This window comes from Meriones unguiculatus, chromosome 2, assembly GCF_030254825.1.
Source record: "Meriones unguiculatus strain TT.TT164.6M chromosome 2, Bangor_MerUng_6.1, whole genome shotgun sequence".
In the NCBI taxonomy this organism is placed as follows: Eukaryota; Metazoa; Chordata; class Mammalia; order Rodentia; family Muridae; genus Meriones; species Meriones unguiculatus.
This window is the reverse complement of record NC_083350.1, coordinates 90639484-90654871: the sequence shown is the minus strand read 5'-3', so window position 1 is coordinate 90654871 and position 15388 is coordinate 90639484. Positions and strand designations below refer to the sequence as shown.

General features: G+C 37.3%; 1 pseudogene; it reads left to right on the top strand.

The window, feature by feature from the left end:
• The first annotated feature begins 227 nt into the window (after positions 1-227).
• Positions 228-1130, top strand: LOC110566340 (olfactory receptor 4C15-like; annotated as a pseudogene).
• Positions 1131-15388: the final 14258 nt, after the last annotated feature.

The window sequence follows — 15388 nt, the reverse complement described above, 5'->3', positions numbered from 1 at the left end:
CACGGATAGGGGAGGACCTCCTCCTCTTTTATCTGACCCTATATTATCAGGTCTCATCAGGACTAGCTGCATTGTCTTCCTCTGTGGCCTGAAAAGGCTGCACCCTCAGGGGAAGGTGATCAGAGAGCGTGTCACTGAGTTCATGCTAGAGACAGGCCCTGCTACCCTTGCTAGGGAACACATTTGGAGACTGAGTCTACAACCCAGAATACTTTTTCTTAAGAATTATGCTAAGCCAGAGCATTGTCACTGAGTTCATACTCCTGGGACTTTCACAGAACCTAAAAGTTAAGGAAACACTATTTGGCTTGTTTTTGTCCATCTACCTTACAACTATTGGGGTCAACATGTTATCTGTGGTAACAATTGCATGCAGTCCTATGCTTTTGGCTCCCCTGTGTACTGTACTTCTTTTTGTTGTTCCTATCCTTTCTGGATGTATGCATTTCTTCTATAATCACTTCCAAGGTAATTGTAGACTTTGTGGGACAAAGATGATCTCCTTTGAATGTTGCATGATACAACTGTTTTCTGTCCACTTTTTCACAAGTGTTAGCCTTGGCTTATGATCACTATGTGCTCATTTGCAAGTCTCTGCACTACTCTTCCATCAAGAACCAGAGGTTCTGTGGCATTCTTGTGGGAGCAGATTGGGTAGCAGGCTTCTTGCATTCTGTAATACAAAGCATATTCACATTGTAGCTCTGTTCTCTGGATACAACTTTATTGATAATTTTACATGTGACCTGTTCCCAATACTAAAGCTTGCCTGCACTCATTCTGTCATTTTGGTGTTTGCTAACGTTGGGTATGTCTGCATAATTTTTTTTTCCTAATTGCTTGTTTCCTATGGTGTTATCCTGTTCTCTCTGAGAGCCCATAGTTCTGGAAGGCAGCACAAAGCACTCTCCACCTGTGGATCTCACATTACTATCGTGTTTTTGTCCTTCGTCCCATACATTTTAATATATGCGCAAAATACCTCTGCATTCTCTTTTTAGAAATGTGTGTTTATATTTGCTGATGTCTTGACACCATTGCTGAAACCTATGGTTTACATTTTCAGGAATAAGGAAATGAAGCATGCCATCAGGAAAAGGTTGAGGAGATTGTTTAATATTTTTGACTAGCATTAAATTATTTAATTTAGTGGAGGAGGGTTCCCCTTTCTCCACAACCTCTCCAGCATGTGTTATCGCTTGAGTTTTTCATCTTGGCCATTCTGATGGGTGTAAGGTGATATCTCAGGGTCGTTTTGATTTGCATTTCCCAGATGGCTAATGAGGATGAGCATTTCTTTAAGTGTTTTTCTGCCATTTGATATTCCTCTGTCTAGAATTCTCTGTTTAGCTCTGTTCCCCATTTTTAATTGGATTACTTGGATTGCTGCTTTTCAGCTTCTTTAGTTCTTTGTATATACTGGATATTAGTCCTCTGTCAGATAAAGGGTTAGTGAAGATTCTTTCCCAATCTGTAGGCAGTCGTTTTGTTTTCTGAAAGACTCTAACTAGCATTGTTTTCAAAGCAAAGACTCATGACCAAACCTTTGGCAGAATACAGGGAATCATAAGAAAGAAGGGGAGTTAGTCTGATGGGGAAAGGATAGGAGCTCCACAAGGACCAAATATATCTGGGCACAGGGTCTTTTCTGAGACTGACATTCAACCAAGGACCATGTATGGATATAACCTAGAACCTCCACTCAGATGTAGCCTGTGGTAGCTCAGTAACCAATTGGTTTCCCAAAGTGAGGGGAACAGGGACTATTTCTAACAGGAACTCAATGACTGGCTCTTTGGTCTCCCCACCCCCGAAGGGAGGAGCAGTCCTGTTAGGCCACAGAGGAGGGCTTTGCAGCCAGTCCTGAAGATACCTGATAAAACAGGATCAGATGAATGGGGAGGAGGTCCCCCCTATCAGTGGACTTGGAAAGGGGCACAGTGGAGATGAGGGAGGGAGGGAGGGACTGGGAGGGAATGAGGGATCGGGACACGGCTGGGATACAGAGTTAATAAAATGTAATTGATAAAAAAAATAAAAAAAATGATAAGAAAAAAATTATTTAATTTATAGGGCTGGAGAAATAGCTCATTCTTAATATTTTCAAGAATCATTTAAATTCTTTATATCCTATGGTTTTGAATAGATAAAAATGAGTATGAATCAGTGCTTATAAAAATAAAGTACCAAACTGGTTGCTCCCTTTCTGAAAGTCTCTAACTGCCTCTTCAAGCTTTCTATTAGGATGTGGATTCAACGGTCGGTTCTCTTATACTAAATATGCCTTAAAATTCTCTTACAGATAAGATGAAAGGAAGAAATATCCTGTGACATCTAGAATCTACATTTTCAGTTTTTAAGTTATGATTCAAACTAGCAGAGTCTTAATTTTTTTTTTTGAGTCTTATAATTTAATTCTACATCATAAGCTTGTTTGGAAAGATTGCTTCCAATTCCAGGCATACCTGCCTACAGATAGAGGTATTTGTACACAAAAGCAGAAGACTTAGAAGGTTCTCTAAAAGGCTCCACCCAACAGGTCATCAAAGCAGATGCTGAGACTCACAGCCAAACTTTGGGCAGAGCTCAAGCAGTCTTATGGAAGAAGAGGGTATGAGATAGAAAGACCTGGAGGGGCAGGAACCCCACAAGGAGACAAAGAAAGCTAAAATATTTGAGCCCAGGGGTTCCTGCAGAGACTATACATAGGAGTACCTAGTCCCTTTCCTCAAATGTAGCCAACTGGCAGTCCAGTCTCCATGTTGATTGCCTAGTAAGGGAAGCAGGAGCTGCCTCTGTCATGTACTCGGTCACCTGCTCTTTTATCACTCGCCGTTGGTTACGTGGCCTTATCAGGCCAGAGAGGAAGAGGATCCAGGAATTCCTGATAAGACTTGACAAGCTATGGGCAGATGATAAAAGGGGAGAACTCCCCCTTTCAGTGGACAAAGGAAAGAGGATAGTGTGAAAGAGGAAGGGAGGGAGGGATTGGGAAGAAAGAGTTGAGGGAGGGGGCTTCACTCGGGATATATAATGAATACATTGTGAAAAATGTTTTTTTGTTTTGTTTTGTTTTGTTTTTTTTTTTTTTTTTTTTTAGGATGTGTAAAAATAAATAAATAAATGAAATGGAAAAAGAAAGCAGAAGACTTATGAATTCTCAAGATGAATTTTCTTAAGGAGGAGAAAACTTAAAACATTTCCACTAAAATCAGGGACAACTCATAGGTGTCCACTCTCATGACTCATATTCAATGTTTCATGTTTTAGCTAATACAATATGACAGAGAAATAAAATAGATATGGCAACAGATAGTTTTTAATTTTTCTTATTATTCAATTTACATCCTTGTGGTAGCCCCTCCTAGTTCCACCACCCTTCTCTCCCTCTCCCGCCCCCTCTCTTCTTCAGAAAAGGGGAGCTTCCTTTCCAATCTACCCCAGATCCTCAAGTTGCATCAGGACTCAGCATGTCTCCTTCCCCTGGAGCCTGGCAAGTCAGTCTCACCAGGAGAAATTGATCAAAATCCTGGCAAGTGATTTCCTGTCCAATGCAGTTCCCTACTTCCTTTATTACAGGACCCACATGAAGCCTAAGCTGTCCATCTGCTACTTCTGTGTTAGGGGCCCAGACCCAGTTCATGCATGGTTCTTGGTTGATGTTTCAATTTCAGTAAGCCTTTCTGGGCCCTGGTTAGTTGGCTCTGTTGGTCTTCTTGTGAAGTTCCTTTCACCTCCAGATCTTTTTCTTTTTCTCTTTTTTTCACAAGACTCCTTATGCATAGCCCACTGTTTGGCTGTGAATATCAGCATCTGTTTTTAGGTAGAATCCCTCAGAAGACAAGGCTGTCAGGCTACTGTCTGCAAGTTTAGGAGAGTATAGTGTCAAAAGTTAGCACTCTCCCATAGTGTGGGTTTTTGTTTAAGTCAAGTATTGGTTAGGCATTCCCTCAATCTCTGCTCTATCTTTATACCTGTACATCTTGTAGGCAAGGTAACTTTTAAGTTGAAGTTTTTGTAGGTGGGTTGGTGTTCCTTTCTCTCTGCTAGGAAACTAGGCTAGTTAAAGGGTGTTCTCTTCAGTTTCTATGGCCTCTGGTATTAGGAGTCTCTGCTTGAGTCCCCCTCAAATCCTCCCAGGAGCCTACCTTGACTTAGGTCCCCAGCTTGTCACAGAGATAATCCCACCCTCAGTTTCTCTTTTCTTTTCTTCTCTACAGTCTTTCTGTCTTCTTGCCCTAGCTTTCCTCAGGTCTGATCTCCATCCTCTTAACTCTGTTTCCCCTCTCCTACCTTGTTCCTCTTATTAGCCATCACCTCTGTCTATTCTTGCTCCTCTTTCATGAGATTTATGCACCCTCCCTTGGATCCTCTATGTTACTTATCTTCTTTGGTTTTGTGCCTCATGGTATGCTTATCCTGTAATATCAGGCTAAATTCCACTTATAAGTGAGTATATACCATGTGTGTCTTTCTTGGTCTGGGTTACCTCACTCAGGATGATCTTCTAGTTTCATCCATTTGCATGCAAATTTCATGAATTCTTTGTTTTCAATAGAGGAGTGGTATTCCATTGTATAAATGTGGCACAGTTTAGTTATCCATTCTTTGGTTGAGGAGCACCTAGGTTGTTTCCAGATTCTGGCAATTGTGAGTAAAGCTTCTATGAACATAGTTCATAGAAGTGTATTTGTTGAATGGTCTATCATCTTTTGGGTAGACACCCAGGAGAGGTGTAGCTGGATATTGAAGTAAAGCTATTCCCAAATCTGAGAAAGTGCCAGGTCATTTTCCAAAGTGCTTGTACAAATTTACACTCCTACCAGCAATGGAGGAGTGTTTCCCTTTCTCCACACCCTGGCCAGCATGTGCTGCCCTTTGAAATTTTGATCTTAGCCATTTTGCCTTGTGTGAGCTGGAATCTCAGAGTCTCTTGATTTGCATTTCCCTGATGAATACAGATGTTGATCACTTCTTTAAGCGTTTCTTGGCCATTTGAGATTCCTCTGTCTATTTCTGTATCCTATTTTTTTAATTAGGTTATTTTGCTTATTGTTTTTTCATTTCTTGAGTTCATTATATATTTTGGATATTAACCCTTTGTCAGATGTAGGATTGGTGAAGATCTTTTTCCAATCAGTACACTTATTTTGTTCTATTGGCAGTTTCCTTTTTTCTCCTTTTTAAAATTATTATTATTTATTATAATTTATTCAATTTGTATCCTGGCTGTCGTCCCCTCCTTCATCTCCTCCCAATCCCCTTTTCTTACAGAAAGTTTTCAATTTCAAGAAGAAAAATTTGTTAGAATTGTCATTTTTAGGTCTGTAAAGAAGTCCCTAAAAAGATTCACAGAAGATGGCTGCTTGAAGTTGTGAATGGGAAGTCTCAGATGAAGTGGAGACCCAGGAGTGTTTTAATGCCAGAGTCATAGGATATTCTGTAAATATTTGCCTTCAGAGATTGCATCCAACTCATGGGTAAGGCTGTTATTGGCAGCAGGAACATATGATGCATCATGTGCTCCAGATGCTAGAGCACATGGAGCCACAGGGTTTGGTGTTTGCTCTGCTGAGCTCTCATTGTTCATTTTTATTTTATTTTTTTTAATATTAGTTGCAGTTTGTTAACTTTGAATCCCTGCTGTATCCCGCTTCCTAGTTCCCTCCTAATCCCACCCTCCCTCCCTCATCTCCTCCCTGTCCCTTTCTAAGTCCACTGATAGGGGAGAACCTTTTCCCCTTTCATTTGATCCTGATTTATCAAGTATCTTCAGGACTGGCTGCAAAGTCCTCCTATGGGGCATAGCAGGGCTTCTACTCCTCGGGGGATGGGGGGAGAGGTCAAAGAGCCCACCATTGAATTCATGTCAGAAACAGTCCCTGTTCTCCTGTTCCCCTTATTACGTTACCCATTTGGATACTGAGCTACCATGAGCTACATCTTAGCAGAGGTTGTAGGTTATATCCATACATGGTGCTTGGTTGGAGAAACAGTCTCATAAAAGACCCCAGTGCCCAGATATATTTGGTCCTCATGGAGCTCCCGTCCTCTCCAGGTCATATTAACTCCCCCTTCTTTCTTATGATTCCCTGAACTCTGCTGAAGGTTTGGTTATGAGTCTTACTATTGTCCTAGCCATCAGAGAGATGCAAATAAAAACAACCCTGAGATTTCATCTGACATCCATCAGAATGGCTAAGATGAATAGCTCAAGTGACAACACATGCTGGAGAGGTTGTGGAGAAAGGGGAACCCTCTCTTCCATTGCTGGTGGGAATGCAAACTAGTACAAACACTTTGGAAATCAATCTGGTGCTTTCTCAGAAAATTAGGAATAGCACTTCCTCAAGATCCAGCTATACCACTCCTAGGCATAGATCCAAAAGATGCCCAAGTGTGCAACAAGGACATTTTCTCATCCATGTATGTAGCAGCTTTATTTGTAATAGCCAGAACCTGGAAACAACCCAGATGTCTCTCAGTTGAGGAATGGATACAGAAATTGTGGTAATTTTACACAATGGAATACTACACAGCAATTAAAAACGAGGAAACCATGAAATTTGCAGGCAAATGGTGGGACCTAGAAACAATCATCCTGAGTGAGGTATCCCAAAAGCCGAAAGACATACATGGTATATACTCACTTATATAGAACTATAAGATAGATTAAACATACTGAAATCTATACACCTAAAGAAGATAAACAAAACAGAGGACCCAGGGTAAGATGATCAATCCTCACTTAGAAAGACAAATGGGATGGACATTGGATGTAAGAGAAAACCAGTAACAGGACAGGAGCCTACCACAGAGGGCCTCTGAATGACTCTACCTAGCAGTGTATCAAAGCTCTCACTGTTCTTATTCCTGTCATTCCTTTCTTCTTATTATTTTGATATAAGACATTTCTCCTGGAATGGGAATGATTATGTCATTGTGTGTGCAAAATTTGTAAGTGCATTTTAATTTTATAGAAGATCAAAGTAAGACTCCTTAGAGCACTCCTTTTTACTGGCTGCTGTTCATTGTTCCCAAAGTGCCATATTTTCTTATGGAGGAGAAAAATCATGAAATGTCTTATATATCTCTGGAGCTGTCTGGTGAAATTTGTCCACTGACAATAGTGACACAGCAATTTGTGGGATAACCAGTCACTTTCAGATCTCATTAGAGACATTCTCAAATACACACACCTGATACTATAAACTTTAGTAAAAGGCTGTAGCTAGTGAGGTAACAGACTTCAGTGGAGAAATTTTTTATTTTTTGTTTTGTGTTTTTTCTTATTATTGCTAAGTAGGAATGGTGTCAAATTGCCTCTTAAATATTTTTTTTCTCCAGAAGGCATTTAAACTCTCAGGTATGAACAGAGAAGCTTTTTAAAAGAAATGAACAGAGGTTAATGCAGAGACATTTAATTGTTGGAAATACTGAAAATAAATGTTCCTTAGTGGGACAGCTGCAAAGACCAGGAAGTATCTCAAAATAGAAAACAGAATATAATGTAAAACATGGAAAATGGGGAAGTGTTATGAAACATTGTCTGGTGAATATTCTTGGTCATTGAAACATGAAATAACATCAAGTGTGGATATATATATATATATATATATATATATATATATATATATATATATGAAAAGAAAAGAAAAGAAAAGGACTAGCATTAGACCTGGACCTTCAACAATGTATTATGGCTATAGGATGGTTTCATGAGGGCCCAACCCTTCTTAAGAAGCTATTGTCTTTTATCTCTGAGTGATATTTCATTGTGTAGATGTACCACAATTTCTGTATCCTTTCCTCAATTGAGGGGCATCTGGGCTGTTTCCAGGTTCTGGCTATTACAAATAAAGCTGTTACAAACATGGTTGAGCAAATGTCTTTGTTGTATACTTGAACATCTTTTGGATATATGCCTAGCAGTGGTATAGTTGGGTCTTGAGGAATCACTGTTCTTAATTGTCTGAGAAAGCACCAGATTGATTTCCAAAGTGGTTGCATAAGTTTACATTCCCACCAGCAGTGATGGATGGTTCCCCTTTCTCCACATCCTCTCCAGTGTGTGTTGTCACTTGAGTTATTCATCTTAGCCATTCCGATGGGTGTAAGGTGAAATCTCTGGGTTGTTTTGATTTGCATTTCCCTGATGACTAAAGACATTGAACAAAGAAATCATGAAATTTGCAGGTAAATAGTGCGAACTGGAAAAGATCATCCTGAGGGAGGTATCTCAGAAGCAGAAAGACACACAGGGTATATACTCACTCATAAGTGTATACTAGACATATAATATAGGATAAACAAACTAAAATGTGTACACCTAAAGAAGCTAATCAGGAAGAAGGACTCTGGCTAAGATGCTCAATCCCCATTCAGAAAGGCAAAGAGAATGGACATAGGAGGCTGGAGAAAACAGGGAGCAGGACAGGAGCCTGCCACAGAGGACCTCTGAAAGGTTTTACCCTGTAGGGTCTCGAGGAATATGTTGAGACTCATAGCCAAACTTTGGACAAAGTATAGGGAATCTTATGAAAGAAGTGGATATAGTAAGACTTAGAGAGGACAGGAGCTCCACAAGGACAGCAACATCCTAAAATTCTGGGCACAGTGGTCTTTTCTGATACTCCAGCCAAGGACTACTCATGGAGATGGCCTGGAACCCCTGCTCAGAGCTATCCAATGACAGTTCAGTATCCAAGTGGTCTCCATAGTAATGGGGACAGGGACTGTCTCTGACATGAACTAATTGGCCTGCTCTTTGATCACCTCCCCCTGATGGGGGACCAGCCTTATTAGGCCACAGAAGAAGATAATGCAGCCACTCTTGATGAGACCTGATAGACTAAGGTCACAGGGAAGGGGAGGAGGACCTCGCTTTTCAGTGGACTGGGAAAGCGACATGGGTGGGGAAGTGGGAGGGTGGGATTGAGGGGGAGGAGTGAGTGAGATACAGGAGGGATACAAAGTGAATAAACTGAAATTAATAAAATTAAAAATAATTTAAAAAGGAAGCTATTGTCAAAGGTGGAAAGAAGTATCTTTTTTTTCAGGTGTGTATGCTTAAGTGAGTTCTTCATGGTCTAGTAATTAACCAAATATTTTTGTTCATATAGACAACTCTAATTAAATTCCCATCAGCTAAAACACAAAGACATGAATATAAGAATGGGAGTGGTTGATAATAAGAAGAGGATATGGAAGATTAGGAAGAGGAGAAGAGATTATTATGTTGGTCACTATGTACATTTCACATTGTATACATGCATTAAATTATCACAATTATGTAAAAGATAAAGAATATTCTCAGATGAAATAATAACAATATTAACATGAATATAGGCATCTCATATATTTATACATAGAATTTTTTCTTTAATGAACAGTGTTTAATAGTATTTCCTAAAACAATGTATATTTTCTTATATATTCATTGATAGTTCTCTTGTGACAGAAAAATTTTATCTAAATTCTTCACAGATACTAAATTCCATCTATTATATAATATTGTACTGTTTATTAAGATGATGGCATTTGAAAGTATTTATCTAATAGAACCCTTTCCAAATTAAGTAAAAGCACAGTATAATTTTGGATAGATATAGAAGTGCTATAAATACACAATTAAGTGAGAAGATATACAAATGGTGTGTTGGATTCTCATGGGGCCAGAAATTTTAGACCCAAGGGAAATAAGAATTAGGTTCACAGACTCATGTCTTGCAGAAACCACTTTAAATTCCAGATTCCAGTCTAGGAGAAATTTTGGATTCTTCAGTTTTGTTTGCTTCACAATGGTGATGAACAGAACACTTGAGAAGCACCTGCCTGAGCTGCTCTCCTGTTTTCCCTTAGATGTGGAAGAAAGAGTTGGAAAAAGGCAGAGCATCCTGGTCACCACTGAGTGGACAATTGGCCACAGATAATAAAGGATGGCTATCTTCAAATTTTTCACACTTTTTCAAATTTTTCACAATTGACACATGGTGAGGCTTATAAAGCGCTTTTTCATTTTCAGATACAATTTTAAATTGCGATAAAACTTAACATTTAACATAATCATAACCTATATATTCACTTCATAATTATTCTTGAGAGTAGCAAAACCATGGTATTTATACTACTTACCATCATAGAGATTGTATGACCAAAGTCAGTGGTTTAGAAGTGAATAAAATGACACATGAGACCATAAAACAGCTCTTCAGAATGAATAATTACTCAAGTGACCAAAAGGCACAAATAACAGTTGTTATAGTTCCCTTCCTTCAATCTTCTTTCCTTCCTTCCTTCTCTCCTTTCTTTCTTTCTTTCTTTCTTTCTTTCTTTCTTTCTTTCTTTCTTCTTTCTCTCTCTCTTTCTTTCTTTCATTTCTCCCTTCCTTCTGTCCAAGGAAGTTCTTATTTAGTTCATTTTTATTATATGTTTCTCAAGCTTAATAATATTAAACATATTTTCAATGTTTCATGTTCAAGTTGGAACCAAAAATTCAGAAATATGACACAAGTCTTACTGTTATCTATCAATTCCTTGTTTATTTAAATACCAGTTAATTTATCTATTAATAGAATTAAATGGATTTAAAGCTGGTAGATTTGAGGTTGTTTAAGGAATGCAGATACTGGAACATGATAATTAAAATGTTCCTATACATTGTATAGTTATTGATAGTGAAAAAACATAGTATTTTCACAAATACAGATATAACACATAGCACAGGAAAAAACTAATGCTCAAAAAAAGTGACTAAAGTCACAATGTGAATTCTTCTGATTTATTCTTGTCCACTTTATTTTCCTTTATTTTAGTATCCTTTGGATATATCCCTAGGAGTGGTATAGCTGGATCTTGGGGTAACATTATTTCTAATTGTCTGAGAAAGCACCAGATTGATTTCCTAAGGGGGTTTACAAGTTTACATTCCTACCAGCAGTGGAGGAGGGTTCCCCTTTCTCCACATGCTCTTCAGCATGTGTTGTCACTTGAGTTTTTGATCTTAGGCATTCAGATGGATGTAATATGAAATCTCAGGGTTGTTTTGATTTGCATTTCCCTGATGAGTAAGGATGTTGAGCATTTCTTTAAGTGTTTCTCTGCCATTCAATATTCCTCTATTGAGAAATCTCTGTTTAGCTCTCTACCCCATTTTTTAATTGGATTACTTGATTTGTTGCTGTTTAACTTCTTGAGTTCAAGTATACAACAAGGACATTTGCTCAACCATCTTAGTAGCAGCTTTATTTGTAATAGCCAGGAGCTGAAAACAACCCAGTTGCCCCTCAGTTGGTGAATGGATACAGAAATTGTGGTACATCTACACAATGGAATATTATTCAGCAATTAAAAACAAGGAAATCATAAAACTTGCAGGCAAAAGGTGGGAACTGGAAAAAATCATCCTGAACAAAGTATCCCAGAAGCAGAAAGACACACAGGATATATACTCATAGGTGGATATTAGACATATAATATAGGATAAACATACTAAAATCTGTACACCTAAAGAAACTGATCAAGAAGGAGGACTATGGCTAAGATGTTCAATCCTCATTCAGAAAGGCAATGAGGATGGACATCAGAAGAGGGAGAAAACAGGGAACAAGACAGGAGCACCACAGAGGGCCACTGAAAGACTCTGCCCTTCAGAGTATCAAAGCAGATGCTGAGACTTATAGCCAAACTTTGGGCAGAGTGCAGGGAATCTTATGAAAGAAGTGGGAAAAAGTAAGACCTGGAGAGGACAAGAGCTCTACAAGGAGAGCAACAGATCTAAAAAATCTGGGCACAGGGGTCTTTTCTGAGACTCATACTCTAACCAAGGACCATGCATGGATTTAACCTATAACCCCTGAACAAATACAGCCCATGATAGTTCAGTGTCATGTTTACTAGTGGGTTCCCTAGTAAAGGGAAAAGGGACTGTCTCTGACATGAACTGATTGGCCTGCTCTTTGATCACCGCCCTCTCAGGGGGTTGCAGCCTTACCAGTTCACAGAAGAAGACAATGTAGCCAGTCCTGATGAAACCTGATAGACTAGAATCAGAAGGAAAGGGAGGAAGACCTCCCCTATCAGTGGACTGGGGGAGGGGCATGGGTGGAGATGAGGGAGGGAGGGTGGAATTGGGAGGGGAAGAGGTTAGGAGCTACAGGTAGGATACAAAGTGAATAAAGTGTAATTAATAAAAAATATGTAGTGATAATAAATAAAAACTTTAAAAAGTTTTAGTATCCAGCTCCGACACGTTCAGGAAAATTGTGTGAAACTCTAAACTGCTTCAGTGCTAGTAACTCTCTCTGAATTTAAACTGAATTACCAAGACATCATTCATTAAGTAGGACGCGGAAAAAAAAAAAAGGTCATTTAACCTTTATTTTAGGAACTCTAAAACAAAACAAACTGAGACATTTAGAGAAATCAGGAGAGCAAAAATTAATTGGGAGAGAGTAATAGCTTCAGTAATCTGAAGTGAATGTATTTCTGACAGGGTCCTAAAAAGGAATAAGCTCAGGAAATAAGTTTTTACTAGTAAATACTAATTTTAGATAAAAGTATGATGGTATTATGAAACTTAATATATAGAAAAATTTTAAATAAGGTTATAATTCATTATTGTAATAACAGTGTTTACTTGTATGCAATACATTTTAAAGTAATTTCTTACATTGATACCATGTTACTTTCCCTCTGACAGCTTCAAGTGTTATATTATGTCATGGTTAACAAAAACATCCTATTCTCTGCAAGTGCTATAATTAACTTTGGTGCTAAAATGAATGGGAAGGAATTAATGAGCAATGCAAATGGTGGAGCTAGGGTTTTACCAAGGTCATGCATGACTCAAGGTTACTGTTCAGGAGATGCTTCACTGCCATAGTTTCTGCTCTGAATCAAATCAAGAATAGATCTATCATTCTATCATTTTTTTTTAATGCGTAGCTGTTTGAGCAATGAAAGTCAGGTAATATTTTAGGAGAAATACAGAGACAATGAGTTGTTTCTTATATGTTGGTATGGATTTGTAACCAAAGAACACGGGAAGTGGGAAAGCATTGAGTTCACTGTATGGCTATTCATGAAAAGATAATAACAGATCAAATTAGACAGTGGGAGGTGCCTTGTTAGGTGAATTTATTGCTTCCATCTTTGGTAACCTGGTGAATGGTCTGAAAGCCTTCTGTTTTCAGAAATTTAAAGGATATTTATTTCTGTGAATTTTAATTTGGTGGTTAATTTTTAAATATTTTCTTATAAATAACAAGTTTTTTTACAAATAAAGTCTATAATTTTATGTTTACTAATATATATTTATAAAATATTTATAAATGAACATTTAATTTTCTTCTGATTAACAGTTTAAACATTCATTTCTGACATAGTCATATTACTATAATTAAAACATAGTGTTTTAATTATAATGTCATGAATATTTTATATATTTCTCATTTTCCAATACTTTAGATACTGTACTATATTCTGTTATAAATTTCCGTTATCACATTTGACTTTTAGAATAAGTTTTTAGGCTAGATAGAGTGATGCCTTGATACACTAACACATTTAGAGTTATGCCATTATTATCCAAGGTGTGTTTTAAAAGCATTTCATCACTGAAACAGTGTCATTGAAATTAAATATATTGTAAAATGTGATGATATAAATATATTTTCTTTTGACTGATTCACTCTTTATCTCAGTTTAAATGTGCAGATATTGTTTAAATAACATGGACCTCATTATTCACAAATTTCTTTTAAAATATTGTTTGCAGAATATGATGGTAACAATTATGAATTTGGCTGACTGTACTAGCATAAGTTTATTATAACAGGATATGGCGGTGAAGGCAGGAACATCAGGAGTTGAATGTCATCCAAGTCTATATGGTGAATTTGAGCCCAACCTGGGCAACATTAAATTTTTCCAACCCCCACTAAAATAAGAACTGACCACTTGCTTTTATAAACCAGAAGGCACGAGATATGGTAGTCAATTCAATTACAAAATCTCTATCACATAAAAGTATTTTTTACTTACTTTAAAATGTATTTATTTTACTTATTTGTTGAGAATTTCATACCTATAAACAATGTTTAATAATCACATCCACCCTTTCATCTTCTTCCACAACTCTCTCATAATAGAAAATGGACTTTGATGATGCAGCCAACCTTGATGGGACCTGATAGGCTAGGGTCAGATAGAAGGGGAGGAGGTCCTCCCTTATCAGGAGACTAGGGAAAGGGAATAAGTGAAAAGGAAGGGAGGGTATGTGGGACTGGCAGGAGGCGAGGGAGGGGCTGCAGTGATAATACAAAGTGAATAAATTGTAATAAAAAATAAGTAACATTTTGAAAAAGAAATTTTCTATTTAATATTTACTTACTTTAATTTTAGACTAAGAAAAATAAAACAGAATAGGAGGCAAGAGAAAGTCAATGACATAGATTGACTTGATATGGCCATGCAGCTTTAATGTGCATGCATTTCTCATGATAATGAAGAAAATAATGGAAACATTTGTCTCATTTACATAAAATATTTTTTCATACTTAGATTAATTTTCCAATATTGTCCTTTTGTTAAATAATTCATCTTAGGTTACAACTTATGTTTGGGTCAGATATAATCTGTATTATATAAAGTCATAACCCTTCTGATCATAAACCATGATTAGAGTGAAGTTTCCACTGTGGATATTTTAACACAAATTTTGAAATTTCCCTTACTGTAAAAATGATGGTATCATTTTGTTTGGTGCAAATAGGCATCCCAACTAGAACAGAAAAAAAATGTTAAGATTTACTTAACATCGGGTCTTGTTTTTCTTGGCGCCCCTAGGAACTCCATTAATGTTGGTTTTCTTTGTCCAACAAGGCTGTCTGAAATAGAACTCACTGTGAGTGGGTTTGAGGGCCTTAACACTAACATTGATTATTAAAAACAGTAGAAAACATATTATTCATTGAAGCAATCATGTCTTATTACACCCTATAAAAGTATTTTATTTTGTAAATAAATATAAAGTTCTTATTATCATTAGCTACATAAAGGCAGATTAAATCTAAAATTCTCTGCTCTGTGTCATTCTCTGAGACGAAATGTTCTCAATATTTGACATTTCCTTCTATGCTCTTGTTTTCCATTATAATTTTTATGTTACTTTTGACAAAAGAAACTTAAAAATCCTTCCTAGTAAATCCCTTTACACAAATGGAACCTAAGGCTTATAGAATTTTAGGAACCATAAAGTACCCAGAACTATGCCATTGAAAACTCAAAGATTTAGATCTGACTGTAAATCTCAAGACTTAGAAGTTTTCCTCTAATTTCTATTTTCAGCATTGTAAGAAATCCTGGGTTTCATTCTGATGTTTTATTC